Raw genomic sequence first — 19,369 nt, 5'->3', positions numbered from 1 at the left:
AGCATAAACACGACAGCAGCCCGGCAGAGTGTGGAGTCCCTCATTGTCGAGATGGCTGACAAATGCCCTGGGGAGGTGGTCTCGACGCTGCTGACAATCGCACCACCAGGAGACAGGTACTGGCCCCAAAAGCCATGAGGGCTTGTTCCCTGTGGGGAGAGGGGCCTGGAGACGCTCTGGCTGCCAGCGCCAAGGAATCGTGCAGGACACCCCCGAGGAGCAGGACCCTCCATCCCACCACATTTGCCAGCGCTGGGGCTCAGCCAGGCCCGCAGCAGGCACAGCTGAGCAAGACAGCCCAGAGCCCCCCACTGCACTCCTGCCAGCCCCACGGGAGCAGCAGCTCAGCCCTCTGCTGCTGCCCAGGGCATCCCAAGCGTCCCGCAGCGCTGAGCCTGGACACGCTGCTGTGGCCCAGGCTGCCCTGCTGACAGAGCGCTCTCTTGCAGGACTGCCCTGGCACTGTGGGAGGTGATGTTCTCCGTGCCCCAGACCTTGCAGAACGTCTTGAAGGAGCTGCACATCCAACTGCAGGACCGGCACCGTAGGATCTTGTATACACACCGGGACGACGCCTCCATCCTTCGCTTGGCTGTGAGTTACTGGAAAAAGCTCCTGGTGCCCCAGGAGCTGCACGGTGCAAGGAGCCCCACCAGCTCTGCCAGTTGCTCACTGCTGGCTTGCTTTCAGATGCTGGCCAGCAGTGACCTGCAAGATGAGGCGTTTGCTCCAATGTACCAAGTCAGTAGGTTTCTGAGGCAACGAAGACCAACGCTGCTCTCCCTGTTGCTCAGGGGCATGATGACGCTGTCAGAGAGACACGAGATGGTGAGTAGGGCGTCACCAAGGGCAGCCATGTTGGCAGCCAAGGGCCGGGGCAGTGGGTTCGGGCTTGGCCTTGGCTGGCAGTCAGGAGCAGGGGTGACTGCTCCAAAGGCCCTCCCTGCCATGGTGGGGCCTGGTGGCTGCCTGGGGAGCTCTCCAGGCATCGACCTGGTCCCAAGAGGGCAACTCTCTTTTTCATACAGGCAAGGAAAATGAAGGTCATGCTGCCAGACCTGCTGTGGGTCCTGCAGGACGGCAATAAGGCTATCAAGATCAAGGCTCTGGTGGTCTTCAGAAACGTGATGGCTCAGCTGGAGAGGAAGGAGGACACCTCCATGGCTGTGCTGCTGGCAGAATTTCTCCCGCCCTTTTTCGATGATGTAAGGCTGATATAAGCCTGAACCTTGTGGATGAGAACTGGACAATGAGAGCTGCCCTTCAGCCCAGCCACGCGGAGCAGGGGCTTCTTCTCTGCTTTCTCCCTGAGGCTCTTGTGGGATGGTTTCTGTGTTCTGCAGCCCAGCCCAGCTTCTCCCTGCCAGCTGCTCCCACAGCTCCTCCCCACCATGGCTGCTGAAGCTGGTGGGGGTCGCTGGGTGGCTGGGAGAGCACTTTGAGGCACAGGCACTGCCTGAACAAGTCTCTTGAGTGGCCTTTCCTGTACGCAGGGCCGCAGATCTGGCCCACAACTGCAGTGTGCAGAATGCTGCCCTGGAGCACCTCCCCTCACATCAGCCATGCAGGAGCTTCTGCAAACTGTGGGCAGAGAGCTGCTGGTGTTCAGGTCCTACTGTGCTTCTCCCTTCCAGGAGCTGAGCCAGCTGAGAGAGATGTCCATCAGCCTCTTCAGAGACCTGATGAAGGTGTTGGTGGGTAACAACAAGAGAAAGACGAAGAACAGGGTGCGACTTGGCCTGCTCCCACTCTTCTTCCACATGAGTGACCAAACGCAGAGCGTGGCCAAGGTACAGATTTCAAAGCTGAGCAGTGACGCAGGGAAGAGACCCCTGGATGATTGGGCCAGGGCATGTCTCAGCTCCCTAAGGGCAGAATCATCCCAGGAACGGAGCCCAGAGGAGGGTGATGCCAGATCTCCTTCTCCAGACCATGCTGCCATCTCCCAGCTTCTGCTGTTCCGTAGGTCGCCAGGGAAGGCCTCCTTGGTGCAGCAGAGCTCCTCAAGTGGAAACAGCTCGAACACCTGGTGCAGACACAGCAGAAATGGAGGATTGGAGAGTGCTTGGTGAGGACGACCCCCAAGGCCCAGGGCCCAGGCTGGACAAAGGCACATATCTGTGCTGTGGGCTCTGCAGATGTGCCTCGCCTGTCCTGCTGCAGCTCCAGGCTGCATCCTTGTTCCCTGTCCTCAAGAACAGAGCCCCCAAGGGCTCTTCTCTCTGTCCCGCTGCCCTCCCTGCACCCACTGGGATGGAGGGCTCTCAGCAGCCCTGGCACTCCTCAGCCTGTGTCTCTCTCTCATCCTCAGCCCCACAGGGCTCCTGGCTGGAACACGGGAATGGCCGGAGGGGAAGGGGAACGGGGGTTCCTGGGAGGAGAGACTGATCCAGCCAAGTGGGGAGGGACACTGACGTGCTCACACCCTTGTACTCTCTCCAGCTGGAGCAGGACAGAAGCAGAGCTCAAGAGTTCTTGATTCAGAGCCTGCCATACCTGATGGATGCTCAGGCCAGCTTGCGAGAGGAGGCCTTGAGGTTCATCGGTGAGTCACAGTCCCCAGGGTCCCTCTCTTGGCAGCCTGGCCCCGGTCCCCACCGCTGCCCTGGCACAAGGAGCAGCCCTGTGCCTGCCAGAGCCCCTGCTGCCCCGTGCAGGGCCTTGGCCTCCCCTCCCAGCCCTGCCCACACAGGTGGGCTTGGTGGCTGCCTTGCTTGGTCCCACCATCTCAGCTCCTGCTCTCCCCTGGGCTCAGCCCTGGTGAGGGGAGGGAGCAGGGGCTGATGGAGCTCTGTGCCCAGGGCTGGCTGTGTGGCACCTGAGGGGCACCTGCAACGAGAAGCTGCCTGTGATCTGCAGAGGTGAGTAGGGAGCGTGGTCGGGAGGGGATTCCTGGGGGCCAGACATGAGAGGTCACCTGGGCTCTGCTTCTTTCTCTGGCAGCCATTCAACCCTTGGAGAACGACAGTGAGCCTTCCATCTGCTTCCTGGCAACTCAGACCATTGTCATCGTGCGCTCTTCATGGAAGCGGCCAAGATCACGATGGATCCTGAGAGCCCTGTGCTGCTGGCGCTAAACCAGGTGGAGGAGCAGCTCTTCTTGAGGAAAATGGCTGGGTTTTAATAAAGAGCCCTTCTTGAAGTTCGGTTGGATGTCTGCCTTTTCCAAGGACCCCAGAACCTCTCTGAGTGGGATGTTCAGAGACAGAATCTTTCCCTGTTGCACATAGAGGCCGTAGTCTTGGTTTCCCTCTGGCCTCCTGTTGCCACTCCCAAAGGATGGGAGGCACCCCAGCCTTGTGGCATGTCACCCTGCTCTGCACTCATCTGAGATGTCCCACGCCATGAGGAATGGACACGGGGATCACAGTTCAAGGAAGCACAACCCAGTGCTGCATTCAGGTGGTTTCCCATAGGATGTTTCTGCCAACATGAAGTGACCTCAAGGCACTGTCTGTCCCACAGGCCTTCATGGAACTCCCAGGAATAGCTGATGTTGTTTGTGCTTACTTGGGTACATCTCACCTCACATCCGTGATGTGCGTGCTCACATCTCATCTGTACAAAGCAAACATGGATTTCTGACCTGCTCATTCAGTGTCCCTCCATGGGGGGAAGAGCAACATCTGTGAGGTGGGGAGAGAGGCCAGTGCTGGAAATGGTGGTTATGAGGGGCAGTTCGTGAGGATGTCCTGGGGCAGCTTCTGTGGGGTGTCCGGTGCACACGGGCACAGCCCAGCCCCTGCTCTGCTGGTCCTGCAGGTCTCTGGCAGGAGGCCTGGCTGTGAGAGGACACTGCTGTGTGCCAGCCCCGCACACACACACTGTTCAGCTGTACCCTGGGGTTTGCATCCGTGGCCAATTTCATGGGCATATTCTTGAGAGAATCTTTGGAAGAAGACCTAAAGCATCATGCACTGCCCTGAGGAGATCACCTTTCTATCTGGAAAGGCTGTTCTGGGTCCAGATCTGTCACACAAGTGCCCATTGCCTGTCCCTGCCTGCGCTCACAGGACTGACACACAGCAGGACGGTGACCAAGCTGCCAGAGCACTCAGGCCTTGCACCAGTACAAGGGATCAGAAGGAGAGTGTGGGAGTGGAATGAGAACAGCTCTGGAAGACCAAGCGCTGCTGCTCCCTGGCAGTGCTGCCGTGCTGGACTCTTTTCCCCTCCTTCCACGCACACAGGAATTGTCCCTGAACCTCCAAAAAGGCCTTGGAGGAAGGATATAGTGAAAAACAAGTTACTACAGGAATGTTTATTTTGTTTAAGAGACAAGGAGAGCACAGCTCTTCATTTACACAGCCAGTAGTTATAAAAGAAAATCAGACAGAGAATTAGAAAGGGCATGACAACAGGATCACATTAAAAAAACACCTAATAACAACAGAAAATCCAGATGACAGGCTGGTCCTGTAATTAGCTGCATTAAAACTCCTGTGTAGAAGCAGGTGGGAGTTTATTGCTTCAGAAAGCAATAAGAAATGAGTTTCCACAGGGCATCCTTGAGCTCCTGGTTCCTCCTGCTGTAGATGAGGGGGTTCACTGCTGGAGGCAACACTGAGTACAGAAATGACAAAACCAGGCCCAAGGATGGGGAGGAGATGAAGGGCGTTTTCAGGTAGGTAAACATGCCAATGCTGACAAACAGGGAGACCACGGCCAGGTGAGGGAGGCATGTGGAAATGGCTTTGTGCCCTCCCTGCTCAGAGGGGATCCTCAGCACGGCCCTGAAGATCTGCACATAGGACAGCCCAATAACGAAAAAACACCCAAGTAATACCAAGACACTGGCCACAAGAAGCCAGATTTCCCCGAGGTAGGTGTCTGAGCAGGAGAGCTTGAGGATCGGGGGAATTTCACAGAAGAACTGGTCCACAGCAGTGCCCTTGCACAGTGGCAGTGAAAATGGCGCAGAGCACTGAGAAACCCAGTGGCCCAGGCAGCTGCTGCCATGTGGACACAAGCTCTGCTGCCCAGGAGGGTCCCGTAGTGCAGGGGTTTACAGATGGCAACGTAGCGGTCATAGGACATGATGATGGGAAGAAAATACTCTGCTGAAATGAAAAAGACAAACAGAAAGACTCGAGCAGCACATCCTGTGTAAGAAATGCTCCTGGTGTCCCAGAATGAATTGGCCATGGACTTGGGGACAGTGGTGGAGATGGAGCCCAGCTCGTGGAAGGAGAGGTTGAGCAGGAAGAAGCTCTGTCAGGCTCTGTCGGGCCTTGTCGGGCTCTGGCGGGCTCTGGCGGGCTCTGTCGGGCCTTGTCGGGCTCTGGCGGGCTCTGTCAGGCTCTGTCGGGCCTTGTCGGGCTCTGGCGGGCTCTGTCGGGCCTTGTCAGGCTCTGTCAGGCTCTGGCAGGCTCTGGCGGGCTCTGTCAGGCTCTGGCGGGCTCTGTCGGGCCTTGTCGGGCTCTGGCGGGCTCTGGGGGTGTGGAGGTGCTGGTCCCAGGCTATGGTGGTGATGGTGAGGCCGTTGCCCAGGAGGGCAGCCAGGTAGATGCCCAGGAAGAGCCAGAAGTGCAAGAGCCACAGCTCCCGTGTGTCTGTGAACGCCAGGGGGAGCAACTGGGTGATGGAGCTGCAGTTGGACATTTGCTGTTTCTTGCCATGGGGGCTCTGTTCCAAAAAAGAAAATGACAACTTAAAATCAGGACACACTCCTCTGAGCAAAGCCACTGCATTTTTCATATAAATAAGCCCAGTTGAAATGCATTTCCTTCCTCCGCTGTGTGCTGGCTGAGTGTGCTGTGAGGAGCAGGACCTCTGCCCGTCTGGGGCCAAGCAACCAGCTTTGCTCTGCTGCGCTGGGGACATGGGAGCTGGTTTGTGACAGCCTTGACGTTCACAAGCAATGTCAGATTTGACGTTCCATTAGTGGAAAAGTTCAAGATCAGTACTTGATACACTTCAGAGCGTGGGCTGCAAAGTAGAGGCTTAGCATGTCATTATAATGATTTTGTCTATGTTTTGAATTTTCCATCATCACATCTCATGAGTGGATTTTTGCAGGGGTTGAAATCCTCATTTATATGACTGAAAATATGAAGAAGAGTCTCAAGACAGGCAAAACAGCTCATCTCTGTGTGGCTCAGTGCAGAGTTAGGAGAGCAGCTTTTACCCATTTGCCCTGTCTTTTCACTTGTGCTGCCTTGAAAACCACTTCATGAACAAATCTCTCTTTAAAAGAAAACCCAAAACTGAACTCACAGTGGAGCAGGAGAGCCCTGTTTGAAAGGGCAGATCTGCCCTTTCGCTGCCTCAGCCCAGAGGTGGAGATGTGATGGAGAGAGCAGGACACAACCACTCACTGAGGGAAGCAAAGGGCTCTGAGAGGAGAGTGCAGACCCCAAGGAAAGGCTCAGCACTCCTGGGATCCTACGGCAGAGCTGGGCCTTTCTGGGGGCAGCTCGTGAGCCCAGCAGGACAGGCAGAGCAGAGTCAGGGCTGCTGAAGGTGGGATGTGCTCAAAGGACAGTCAGATCATTGCCCAGCAGACAACACCCAGCATCATCTGCAGAGAAGGACCAAAAGAGCTCCTGAACACCCCCTGCTCTGCTGCCTGGAGCTGTCCCTGCCTGCAGCTGTGTCTGTGTCCCCAGGTCTCCTCCTGTCAGTGTCACAGACCCCATCCCACCCGCTGTGTGCTCAGCTCTGCCCTGCAGACCCCTCCCAGCAGCCGGGCACAGCCCAGGGACAGCTCTGTATGTGCTGGCTCTGATGGGAACATCAAACCAGCAATAATGAGCCTGGAAAAGTCACCGTAAAGCTGTCTGTAAGGCACAGTGTGTTAATTTCTGATACTCCCAGGTTTATACAACTCTAAGAGAAATGGATCTGAAATTTCAGGGCTGCATCCTGAACCAAGAAATTAGTTTCTATGTCCCAGTGCCCACCCCGTCAACCCAGACAGAGGAATTTCAATACCAGGATCCCTCCCTGTCAGGTACCAACCGACTTGCTGTACTAGTTTAAAAGTCACCTGGGAGTGCCCTGTAGTGATCTTGAGATGTGAATAGCTCTGACCCAATGTAAGAGTCGGTCCGAAGATGGAGCAGTATTTGCCTGAACATCGCCATCAAGAACCGCTCCGACACGGTTCCAAGATCTGGTGTCACTTTTATTGGTTCCTGTCCGTGACCTTCGTCACAGTGGCCTTGACCCCGTGGTGACCCGGACCCCCCAATGGCCTTGACCCCACGGTGGCCTCGACCATCCCTGTGGTGGCGCTGACCCCATGGTGACCCTGCTCATTTTCCCAAGGGTCCCGGCCACCCCTGTGGTGACACCGGTGGCCCTGGCTGTCCCTTCAGAGGCCCTGGTGTCCCCTGGTCCCTGTGGTGTCCCCTGATGGTGACCGTCTGTAAGAGTCGGTCTGACGATTTGCCTGACCATCGCCATCAGGAACTCAACTGGTGACAAACACAACCTCATTTCTCATCTTTACTTTTTCTTCTCCCCGTTTCTTTTCCCTTTTCTTTTTCTTCCTCTTTCTCTCTATCGCGTGCCCATTTAAGGGGAAATTAATAAAGTAATGCTGCTTGATTGAATTATTACCCCTGGGCATTTTGGTCGCCTTAATTTTGCACTCTGAGATCAAGGTTAAAAGAACCATCACGAGTCCATCATCGAATGGGCCGTGACACCCAGACAGCACCCTCTGTACAGCAGAAGGACCCTGCATTGCTGGGGTTGCTCCTTTCATGCAGAGCTTCTCCCTGCAGCGCAAGGGGATCTCCCCGGGCAGGCTGAGCGCTGACCCTGGCAGGCGGCAGAGTCCCTGCCCTGTCACAGCCCTGGGGTGCAGGGACCCTGCTCTGCAGGACAGCCCTGGGCACCCCTGGGTGCTCACCTGGCTTCACAGCTGTTCAAAACTGCTTGAACAAGAGCCCCCTCTGTACAGATCCCACAAGCTGTGCCTGTGCCAGTTTTAGGAGATAATGCCAGGAGCTACAGCTGCATTGCCCTGCAGCCAGAGACTTACCATGGCAAGGGCTGCAAAGATTTCTCCTCCAGTGAGCTCTCAGTCATCCTCCCAGTCCTGACCACCTTTAATCTCTCTCTGCCTGGCTCGTCTCCCTGAGATGCCCAGGCAGAAACCTCAGGCCTGCTGCGCTTTGCAGAGGAGCTGCTCCTGGGCAGAGCTGTCTCTCTGCAGCGCTGCCGCTTGCCATGAGCTCCCTCTGTCCCAGGAGCCCAGCCCAGCTCAGCAGCACAGCAGCAGCCCATGAGGTCCCTTTCTCTGTCCCCTCTGGGCTCCCTTGTGTTCTTCCTGGATCTCCAGGGGAATGGCCCATGAAAAAGTCTGAAATAATCAGTGATGTTTCTTCTCTCACCACTACAGAGACAATTCTTTCCTGCAGTAGTTTTTTTCATATTAAGAAATAATTTTGGCATGAGAAACATATTTTCTTGCCCCATCGTTAGACAGGACACCAGGAATGTTACAGCAAAGGATCTAATTCCTCCACGCTGGGGGAGGAGCATCTTCAGTTGAATGAATTCAGGCATTTTATTCTGGTTTTATACTCCTAGGTGTAGAGAGACATTCAATAATCTGTGGCCATGTCATGTCTGTGCTCTGAGGCAAAGCCTTTGCACACATGCGGTCTTGGACACTTGGTACCAGGTTTCCTGTGGCAGGTCAGAGCCGGGCTGGTGCCACAGCTGGGGTGGTTCAGCCCAGATGTGAGGCAATGTCCTCAGCCAGGGACCTGACGGGGTGGGCTGGAGCTGTCAGTGCTGCAGACAGAGCTGTGACACGGATGGAATAAACTGCCAGGCAGGGTGGCAGGAGTGAGTTCATCTGGTGCTCAATGACAGCAGCCTCCAAGCACAGCAGCAGTCCAGATCAGAACTCAGTCTAGACCTGTAAGGCAATTGAAGGTCCCCATAATGAGCTGTTACTACTGCAGGAACAGTTAAAGGAGAAACAAAGACAACATGTGGCCACTGACGAATTTAATAAGGGAAGGAAGTGACATTCCCTGTGTGTCTTGCTCTCCATCTTCACCAGCAAGGTCTCTCAGGCCTCTGTGACTGGAGGCAGAACAAGCAGCAGTGGATGGGAATCAAGTCAGGGATCACTGGAACTAACACAATCCTTTCCAGTCTATGGGACAGGAGGGGCAGCACCCCAGGAGCTGAGACAGCAGGACGATGTCACAGTGAGGCCACTCTCCATCATCTTGGAAAGCTCATGGAGACTGGGGGGACTCCCTGACCACTGGCAGCTCTCACACAGTGTGTGCACTTCTCAAAAATGGCAGGTGGGTGAGCAGGGGAACCAAGGGCTGTGCCCCAGAACATGTCCACTGGAACCCCATTTCTGGGTGTCTGAAAGAGAAGGTGATAGGTTTTACCCAGGGCAGGTTGTGTCTGTCCATCCTCTTTGTTCTCTGTGAGGAAAGGACGGGGTTGCTGGCCGTGGGCAGAGCAGTGGTGGTCTGTTACCTGGAAGTCAGCAAGGCATTCAGCAAACAATCGTTTACAAACGATTTTGTGAAGGATTTGATGGAATGTAAAAGCATACGCCTCCATATTCCAGGTAACTGCTTTATATGTCTGTAATGGAGAAGTAGACTTTCTAGAAGAAGCTGGAGGAGTTCCACTCCACGTCTCTGTCTTCATTTCATGTTTTGTTTCTCTCATGTGGATACTCAGAGAGATTTTAACCTGGACTGCAGACTGGTGGTTTCCACTAGTCTTTTGTTGACATGGTTAAATTTTTCTTGGGAAATAAAAGATCAGACTTGATGCTAATGAACATACGGGGAATAATGTGAAATGATTCTTTAAAAAATGATGAAGGAAAAGCTTGTGAAGAAAAAACTCAGTGCAGCTGATATTTTCTATCCCCCAAAATCACTTGGGCAGGAGTCTGAAGAGCTCTCTATCAGTCACGGTGCCAGGATCTGTCCTATTTCTAGAAACTGAGTTTAGAAGCTTTTAGAGATGATTTTAGCAACATGTGGCCACTGTTCCTGGTCAGTTCTCGAGGTATGTGCAAGATTTTGCTAGGACATCTGGCTGCAAGTGTTGATTAAACAGTATGGAGGAACAAATAGTACACAGGACTACATAGCATAGCATATAGGATTGCAGTACAAGTGCTTTTTTGTCCTCTACAAATAGCCAAATAAGCAGTGAAGAAAAATAGACTAGACTGGCATTTTAAAATCAAGCGTGACTGTACCCTGCAAGTCATGATCATGTTCTTTGGGCCCTGTCAGGCTCTGTGAAACTCTGTCAGGCTCTGTTCGCAGAATCACAGAATCGACTGGGTTGGAAAAGACCGCAGAGATCATCAAGTCCAACCCTTGGTCCAACTCCAGCCCATTTGCTAGATCATGGCACCCAGTCCCAGCTGGCCACAACTTCCCTTCAGGTAGTTCTAGAGAGTGATGAGCTCACCTCTAAGCCTCCTCTTCTCTGGACTAAACAAGCCCAGCTCCCTCAGCCTCTCCCCATAGGTCTTGTGCTCAAGTCCCTTCACCAGTCTTGTTGCTCTTCTCTGGACCCTCTGTTGGTCTCTCTTGGGCCCTGTCGGACTCTGTCAAGCTCTGTAGGGCTCTTTCATGCCCTCTTGGACTCTCTTGGGGTCATATGGGCTCTTTCACGCTTTGTCGGGCTCTGTCTGGCCCTGTCAGACTTTGTCAGGTGCTGTTGGGCTCTATCAGGCTCTGTTGACACAGTGCCATGGACAAGAGCAATGTTTTGTTTGCAGAGCCTGTGTACACATACGCAGGCACATCGCAAGAAGAGCCAGAGGCCACAAATGCATTTGCAAAGAGCAAGTTTTATTTTAGTTCCCTCTCTACTGGGGGATCTCCGAAGCCACACCGGAGCTCCCAGGCAGAGGTGACAGAAGCGGGGACGCAGGCGCTGGTCAGTTCACCCTGCTGGAAGATCACCGGAACTGCTGAGCTCGCCTGTATTTCAAGGCTTCAGGCAGGCGCAGCTTCCCGCTCTTCCTCACAACCAAGCAGGAACCTCAGACATAGTGATGAGGTGCCTGCAGTTTCTCACAGGCCTATGTTATCTAACACAGAGGTTCTACTCATCAAGCACACAAGGTCAGTAGAACAATTAGTGTGATGCATGTGCTTTTTCTACAGACAAGTGCAAGTCACTTGAGCGTATTTACATTTCACTAACCTCCTCCCCAAATCTTCCCCTCTATCCCCATACAGAGCCTCATGGAGTGGGCTATGGCTGTCCCTGTCCAAATGTGACACTGGTGCCTTTGGAATATCCAGGGAGAAACTGAAGTGCTTGGAGAGATTCTTATCAAAACCTCATGTGCTGTCAACTCTTCTGTGTCACCAGAGGAGGAGGCGATGGAGGAAATGCGTGTGGCACGTGTGTGTGGCCCCAGGGATGAACTGACACCCTCAGTTTGGTATCTCGTGGGGGACTATGGTGAGTCTGTGGATTCCCTAAGGGAGGACATGGGAACAGAAATTAGCCTTGAAGATACTAAGGCCTACCTGTGAGAAAGATGGAACTAAAGGAGTATCCAGAGATATTGAGGTGTAGCCATGAGAGAGAAGGGAGTAAAAGAGTGACACTGATGACAGCAAAATTAGCCAATGAGATGCTACTGCCGCAACTTGTAACCAATAGCAAAAAGACACTTGAGCTGGAAAAATACATAAAAAGATGTTTGTGGCAATAAATGGAGACTCCTGCTGTGCAGGTGCTGCCGAGGTCACAACCCCAGAGCAGTGACAGACAGGAACGGGCCACTGGCTTGTGCTGGTCCCTTGTGGAGCAGAAATCCTCCTGCCGCCTCTGGAGCTCCACACAGGAGCAGTGTCGCCACCACAACAGTTCTTTCTCCACCCCTTGTTCCACCCCATGGACGTCGGGCTCAGGTCCCACATGATCCAATACGTCCTCACCAACCACTGCTCCTCTTCCCACTCTTTGGGCACCAAACCCAGCTCGGGTGGGAACCAAGAGGGTCCCCTCATGTTCAGGGCCCAAAGCGCCATCTGTAGCATCTGCCCGTCCTTTTGAGTGCCCAGAGCCTCCTTCTTGGGGCCAAATCCTCATGTTCAGAGTCCCAACGTGTCGTTTATCACCCATGGCCTTTGCTCAGGCCGCACAGCTCCATTTTTAGGTGGAGCTCGTTGCCTGGCAACAACCAAGCCGAAGTCTCTAGAGAGTCAGTGGACCGAGGAGAGCAAATCACATTTGAGGAGGCGGGGCGAGCCATGTGACTGAGAGGTAACCAGCCAATCAAGCTTTGAGACCTGCAAAAAGGTGACGAGAGTTGAACAAACTGGGCAGCATTCAGGGCCGGGCTGTGCTAGCTGCACCAGTCACACCTGGTGGGAGTGCAGCACATGGATCATTGACAAACAGTCTGACCAATCATTTGATGGGAGGAGCCAGAGGGAAATCCCAGACTGCCAATCAGAGGACACAGCGCCACACGGCAGTGTGGCACCCAAACCAGGGCAGAGTGCTCAGGCTGCCCCGAGCTCGAGCAGCCCCGGCCCAGGCCCGGGGCCCCTTCCTCTCTGCCACCCTCCCTGTCCCTCCCATCTCCCGGCCACCCCCATGTTCCAGACCCCGCGTGTCCGTGGCACCACCCGCTCACACAGTCAGTATCGCGGGCTGTGCCGCTGGAACGCAGCCATGGGCCATCTGGCTTCTCGCCGCCACCGCCAACAGCGTCCGATCATTGTGGCCCCTGCTGTACGCTGGTCCACAGCCCATGCTGTGGGGCAGAGGCCCCACGAGACCCAGTACCCGCCATCCTGACAGGGGCTGAAGAGGCCCCAGCATCTAAGCAGCTTCACCTCTGCTCTCTCATGGATGGTGGAAATGCCCCGTGGCGCTGGTTCCAGCAATGGAAGCGGAGCCGCTGGCAGCGCAGAGCCCAACCCATCTGGGCTGCTGAATCATGGCGAGATATTGCTGCCCGGCTGGAGAACCTGCCTGTGAGAGTTTACCACGTAGAAGCCCATGTGCCCAAGTGTCGGTCCACTGAAGAATCTGATAAGAACAACCAGCAGGGGGATCGAGCTGCCAAGATTAAAGTGGCTGAAATAGATTTGCACTGGCAAGATGAAGGTGAATTATTGATGCCCCATTGGGCCCACGATGCCTCAGGTCATCGAGGAAGGGATGCAACATATGAATGGACTCACAGTCGAGGGGTGGACTTGACCATGCACGCTCTTGCACAGGTTATTCACCGTTGTGAAACATGTGCTACGATCAAACAAGCCAAGCAGGCAAAGCCTGTGTGGTATGGGGGCGATGACTAAAGTGTAAACATGGGGAGGCCTGGCAAATTGAATATATCACACTGACACAAACCCGCCACGGCACGAGCTCTGTGCTTACAATGGGGCAGCCATTGGCTGGAAACATGCACCGTGTCCCACGGCACTGCCCGCAACACTGTCCTGGGCCTTGAAAAGCAAGTCCTGTGGTGACGCGGTAGCCCAGAGAGAGCTGAGCCAGACAACAGGACTCATTTCCACAACATCCTCATAGACGTCTGGACCAAGGACCGTGGCATTGAGTGGGTCTGTGACATCCCCATCATGCACCAGCCACCGGGAAAATGGAGCGGTGCAACGGACTGTTAAAGACTATGCTCAGAGCAATGGGTTTAGAAATTGGCATTGAAATTTAGCCATGGCCACCCTGAGAGAACCCAGGTGCCCAGGGCTGAGCTGGCCTGTGCCTCCCAAGGGCACACCCTGGCCTCCCTCCCCAGGCGCAGGGTCACAGTGGGGCCCTTTGTGACCTCACTTGGTGACACCCACTGCCCTGCACGTGCTCAGCGCAGCTGCGGGCCCAGCCCACACTGTCCGACAGGACGGTGAGGAGACAGGGTGTGAGCACGGAGCTGGCGAGAGCCCCCGCGCGTAGCCCACGTCTTTCAGAGAATCGGAGAATCTTTTTGGTTGGAAGACACACTTAAGATCGTCGAGTCCAACCACAACCTAGCTCTAGCTGCCTCCGGCAGACTCTCTGCTGCCCCTGGCAGACTTGGAGCAAGGAGCTCCTGAGCGCAGCTCACGTCTTTCCCCAACGAGGAGCACACGAGCGCAGCCCACACCTTTCGTCGCTGCCTCTGGCAGAGCTGCAGCACCAAGGCATTTTTCCGAAGCATCCGCCTTCCCCATCCTTAGTCGTAGCCTTTGTCTGCAGAATGGCGGAGAGACCCCCGATCCGACCTAGGCTGGCCTGGCAGGAGAGACCCCCCAGCCGCCCCAGGGTGGCCTGGCAGGAGGAGGTTGGGGCTCCGCAGGAGCTCAGATCTCCACTGGACCCCAACCAGGTGGATGTGGTCCAGCCACTGCAGATCGGTGAGTGAGAGGCCCTGACTGTCTGGCCAGGGTGGGGCCCAGCTATGGCTCTCTGCTCCACACCAGCATCACGTTTCCCCACAGGCTGGCAGGGGGTTCCCATGGGTGGTGATTATGCTGCCTGAAGTGCAGGGCTGCTCTGAGCTGGGAGCTGGCACCAGCACAGCTTCTGCAGGCAGAGGGGACCCAGCTCCTGCTCCAGGGCACTGGCAGCGAGAGGCAGCTGGGTGGGCAGGAGGCAGCCGTGCTGTGGGACGGGGACCTTTCCTGCCCGTCTGAAGCGAGTTCCTCACCCGCTGCACTGGGGGCTTTCCCTGTCCTGCCTGGCTCCAGCATCTCAGCCCGTCTGCCAGGCACCCTCCAGCCGTGACACGCATGGGACGACCGTGCCAGGGCAGCAGGCACTGGGATGGACATGGGGCAGAGCTCCTTCCTCTGCTCTGTCCTGCCTGCAAACCCTCTCTGCAGCCCTTCCTGCTCTCCTCCTTTAGCAGACGCTGGCTGGTTGCCCACGTCTGAGGTGGAACCGGAACACATGGACTCTCATCTTCCTTGGCATTGTGATGGACCTCTGTGTCACCAGCACTGCCCCTCCTCTGCTCCTGACCCCCACGCTCTCTCCCAGACTGTGATGCTCACGTGTAGCTGAGCTGCTCCTTAGGAGAGCAGGACACAGTTGTGCTGCATCTTCCCATCTCTCCCGGTGGTCCTGTATCCCTGCCCCGCAGCACTCCAGCCATGCGAGCCCTCCCCCACATCTCCCACGTTACTCCAGCCATGGGGACTGAGCTGTGGGACTGCACACAGAGCTCTAGGGCCTTGCAGTTTCCACAGCCAGGAGCATTCACACACGTACACTGGAGGCAGGTCAGGCTTTCCATGGCACCACTCTCCACCACCTCCTGCACTGACATGACCTCTCTCCTCGGCCACTCCAAGTTCAAAGCTCTTTCCGGTACTGGGGAAGCTGCTGTGTCTTACCAACTGTTCTGTGTTTGCCCGCTTTTTAGGCACGACACTGCCAGAGGAGAACGCACATCTCCAGGAGGACTGTGAAGCCAAGACCACCTCCTTGCGTTCTTCGCCGAGTGCTGCTCACATTATCGAGGTAACGAGCTCCCAGCTCTGGCTGGCATCCTTGGCTGTGGCATCAGCAGGGGCCTTGTGTGAGCAAAGGCCTCCACAATCAGCGGGGCTGGCATGGTCCCTGCTGAGAGGGTTCCTGCTGTCCCCAAGCAGGGACAATGCGAGGGTGTGCTCCAGTGTCCCAGCAGCAGCCCCAGTCCTCCTGGCCACCAGCAAGCCCTGGTTCACGGCAGGGCCAGCACCCTGTGCCCATGAGCCCAAACCTTCTCCCTCAACCTGGGGCCTCTCTTCTCATCCTCCCCAGCAGTCACTGCCGCCCCTGCTCCCAGTTTGGCTGCAGGCACTGTTGCAGCACCGCCGGGTGCCTCTGCAGGGCTGCTGGCACTGCCCGGCTAAGCAGCAGCATCAGGGCACCGGGTGTGACTTGGCTTCGCTGCCTCCCTTCTTCCCACAGTTCTTTGCAGAAGACCTCCAGCCTTGTGAGAAAACAGACGTGGTCCTGGTGTTAATCGAGGCAATGAGAGACTCCAGCACCTTTGACAAGGAGGCGGCCAGAAACATGCTGAACACGGTGAAGAGAAACTGTGATTTCTGGCTGGTGGATGTAAGTGAGCTTTGGCTGGATTGCCCTTTGGCCCTGTCAGGCCTTGTTCCTCCCTCCATCCGTCTTTTCCTCTCAAATCCCGGTGTCTCGGAACAGTGAAGCCACGTGAAGGCGGCAGAGAGGGATGGGAAGGACAGCTGAAAAAATGGCTGCACTCCAGTGGCAGCGCCATCCTCACCTTTGTCCCCTCCAGGTACCAAAGATCACGAGCTGCATCCACAGAAACCTGGAGAGCATAAACACGACAGCAGCCCGGCAGAGTGTGGAGTCCCTCATTGTCGAGATGGCTGACAAATGCCCTGGGGAGGTGGTCTCGACGCTGCTGACAATCGCACCACCAGGAGACAGGTACTGGCCCCAAAAGCCATGAGGGCTTGTTCCCTGTGGGGAGAGGGGCCTGGAGACGCTCTGGCTGCCAGCGCCAAGGAATCGTGCAGGACACCCCCGAGGAGCAGGACCCTCCATCCCACCACATTTGCCAGCGCTGGGGCTCAGCCAGGCCCGCAGCAGGCACAGCTGAGCAAGACAGCCCAGAGCCCCCCACTGCACTCCTGCCAGCCCCACGGGAGCAGCAGCTCAGCCCTCTGCTGCTGCCCAGGGCATCCCAAGCGTCCCGCAGCGCTGAGCCTGGACACGCTGCTGTGGCCCAGGCTGCCCTGCTGACAGAGCGCTCTCTTGCAGGACTGCCCTGGCACTGTGGGAGGTGATGTTCTCCGTGCCCCAGACCTTGCAGAACGTCTTGAAGGAGCTGCACATCCAACTGCAGGACCGGCACCGTAGGATCTTGTATACACACCGGGACGACGCCTCCATCCTTCGCTTGGCTGTGAGTTACTGGAAAAAGCTCCTGGTGCCCCAGGAGCTGCACGGTGCAAGGAGCCCCACCAGCTCTGCCAGTTGCTCACTGCTGGCTTGCTTTCAGATGCTGGCCAGCAGTGACCTGCAAGATGAGGCGTTTGCTCCAATGTACCAAGTCAGTAGGTTTCTGAGGCAACGAAGACCAACGCTGCTCTCCCTGTTGCTCAGGGGCATGATGACGCTGTCAGAGAGACACGAGATGGTGAGTAGGGCGTCACCAAGGGCAGCCATGTTGGCAGCCAAGGGCCGGGGCAGTGGGTTCGGGCTTGGCCTTGGCTGGCAGTCTGGAGCAGGGGTGACTGCTCCAAAGGCCCTCCCTGCCATGGTGGGGCCTGGTGGCTGCCTGGGGAGCTCTCCAGGCATCGACCTGGTCCCAAGAGGGCAACTCTCTTTTTCATACAGGCAAGAAAAATGAAGGTCATGCTGCCAGACCTATTGTGGGTCCTGCAGTACGGCAATAAGGCTATCAAGATCAAGGCTCTGGTGGTCTTCAGAAACGTGATGGCTCAGCTGGAGAGGAAGGAGGCCACCCCCATGGCTGTGCTGCTGGCAGAATTTCTCCCGCCCTTTTTCGATGATGTAAGGCTGATATAAGCCTGAACCTTGTGGATGAGAACTGGACAATGAGAGCTGCCCTTCAGCCCAGCCACGCGGAGCAGGGGCTTCTTCTCTGCTTTCTCCCTGAGGCTCTTGTGGGATGGTTTCTGTGTTCTGCAGCCCAGCCCAGCTTCTCCCTGCCAGCTGCTCCCACAGCTCCTCCCCACCATGGCTGCTGAAGCTGGTGGGGGTCGCTGGGTGGCTGGGAGAGCACTTTGAGGCACAGGCACTGCCTGAACAAGTCTCTTGAGTGGCCTTTCCTGTACGCAGGGCCACAGATCTGGCCCACAACTGCAGTGTGCAGAATGCTGCCCTGGAGCACCTCCCCCCACATCAGCCATGCAGGAGCTTCTGCAAACTGTGGGCAGAGAGCTGCTGGTGTTCAGGTCCTACTGTGCTTCTCCCTTCCAGGAGCTGAGCCAGCTGAGAGAGATGTCCATCAGCCTCTTCAGAGACCTGATGAAGGTGTTGGTGGGTAACAACAAGAGAAAGACGAAGAACAGGGTGCGACTTGGCCTGCTCCCACTCTTCTTCCACATGAGTGACCAAACGCAGAGCGTGGCCAAGGTACAGATTTCAAAGCTGAGCAGTGACGCAGGGAAGAGACCCCTGGATGATTGGGCCAGAGCATGTCTCAGCTCCCTAAGGGCAGAATCATCCCAGGAACGGAGCCCAGAGGAGGGTGATGCCAGATCTCCTTCTCCAGACCATGCTGCCATCTCCCAGCTTCTGCTGTTCCGTAGGTCGCCAGGGAAGGCCTCCTTGGTGCAGCAGAGCTCCTCAAGTGGAAACAGCTCGAACACCTGGTGCAGACACAGCAGAAATGGAGGATTGGAGAGTGCTTGGTGAGGACGACCCCCAAGGCCCAGGGCCCAGGCTGGACAAAGGCACATATCTGTGCTGTGGGCTCTGCAGATGTGCCTCGCCTGTCCTGCTGCAGCTCCAGGCTGCATCCTTGTTCCCTGTCCTCAAGAACAGAGCCCCCAAGGGCTCTTCTCTCTGTCCCGCTGCCCTCCCTGCACCCACTGGGATGGAGGGCTCTCAGCAGCCCTGGCACTCCTCAGCCTGTGTCTCTCTCTCAGCCTCAGCCCCACAGGGCTCCTGGCTGGAACACGGGAATGGCCGGAGGGGAAGGGGAACGGGGGTTCCTGGGAGGAGAGACTGATCCAGCCAAGTGGGGAGGGACACTGACGTGCTCACACCCTTGTGCTCTCTCCAGCTGGAGCAGGACAGAAGCAGAGCTCAAGAGTTCTTGATTCAGAGCCTGCCATACCTGATGGATGCTCAGGCCAGCTTGCGAGAGGCGGCCTTGAGGTTCATCGGTGAGTCACAGTCCCCAGGGTCCCTCTCTTGGCAGCCTGGCCCCGGTCCCCACCGCTGCCCTGGCACAAGGAGCAGCCCTGTGCCTGCCAGAGCCCCTGCTGCCCCGTGCAGGGCCTTGGCCTCCCCTCCCAGCCCTGCCCACACAGGTGGGCTTGGTGGCTGCCTTGCTTGGTCCCACCATCTCAGCTCCTGCTCTCCCCTGGGCTCAGCCCTGGTGAGGGGAGGGAGCAGGGGCTGATGGAGCTCTGTGCCCAGGGCTGGCTGTGTGGCACCTGAGGGGCACATGCAACGAGAAGCTGCCTGTGATCTGCAGAGGTGAGTAGGGAGCGTGGTCGGGAGGGGATTCCTGGGGGCCAGACATGAGAGGTCACCTGGGCTCTGCTTCTTTCTCTGGCAGCCATTCAACCCTTGGAGAATGACAGTGAGCCTTCCATCTGCTTCCTGGCAACTCAGACCATTGTCATCGTGCGCTCTTCATGGAAGCGGCCAAGATCACGATGGATCCTGAGAGCCCTGTGCTGCTGGCGCTAAACCAGGTGGAGGAGCAGCTCTTCTTGAGGAA

This window comes from Columba livia, chromosome 21 (genome assembly GCF_036013475.1).
Source record: "Columba livia isolate bColLiv1 breed racing homer chromosome 21, bColLiv1.pat.W.v2, whole genome shotgun sequence".
NCBI lineage: Eukaryota > Metazoa > Chordata > Aves > Columbiformes > Columbidae > Columba > Columba livia.
Note: the sequence above shows the minus strand (reverse complement) of the source record.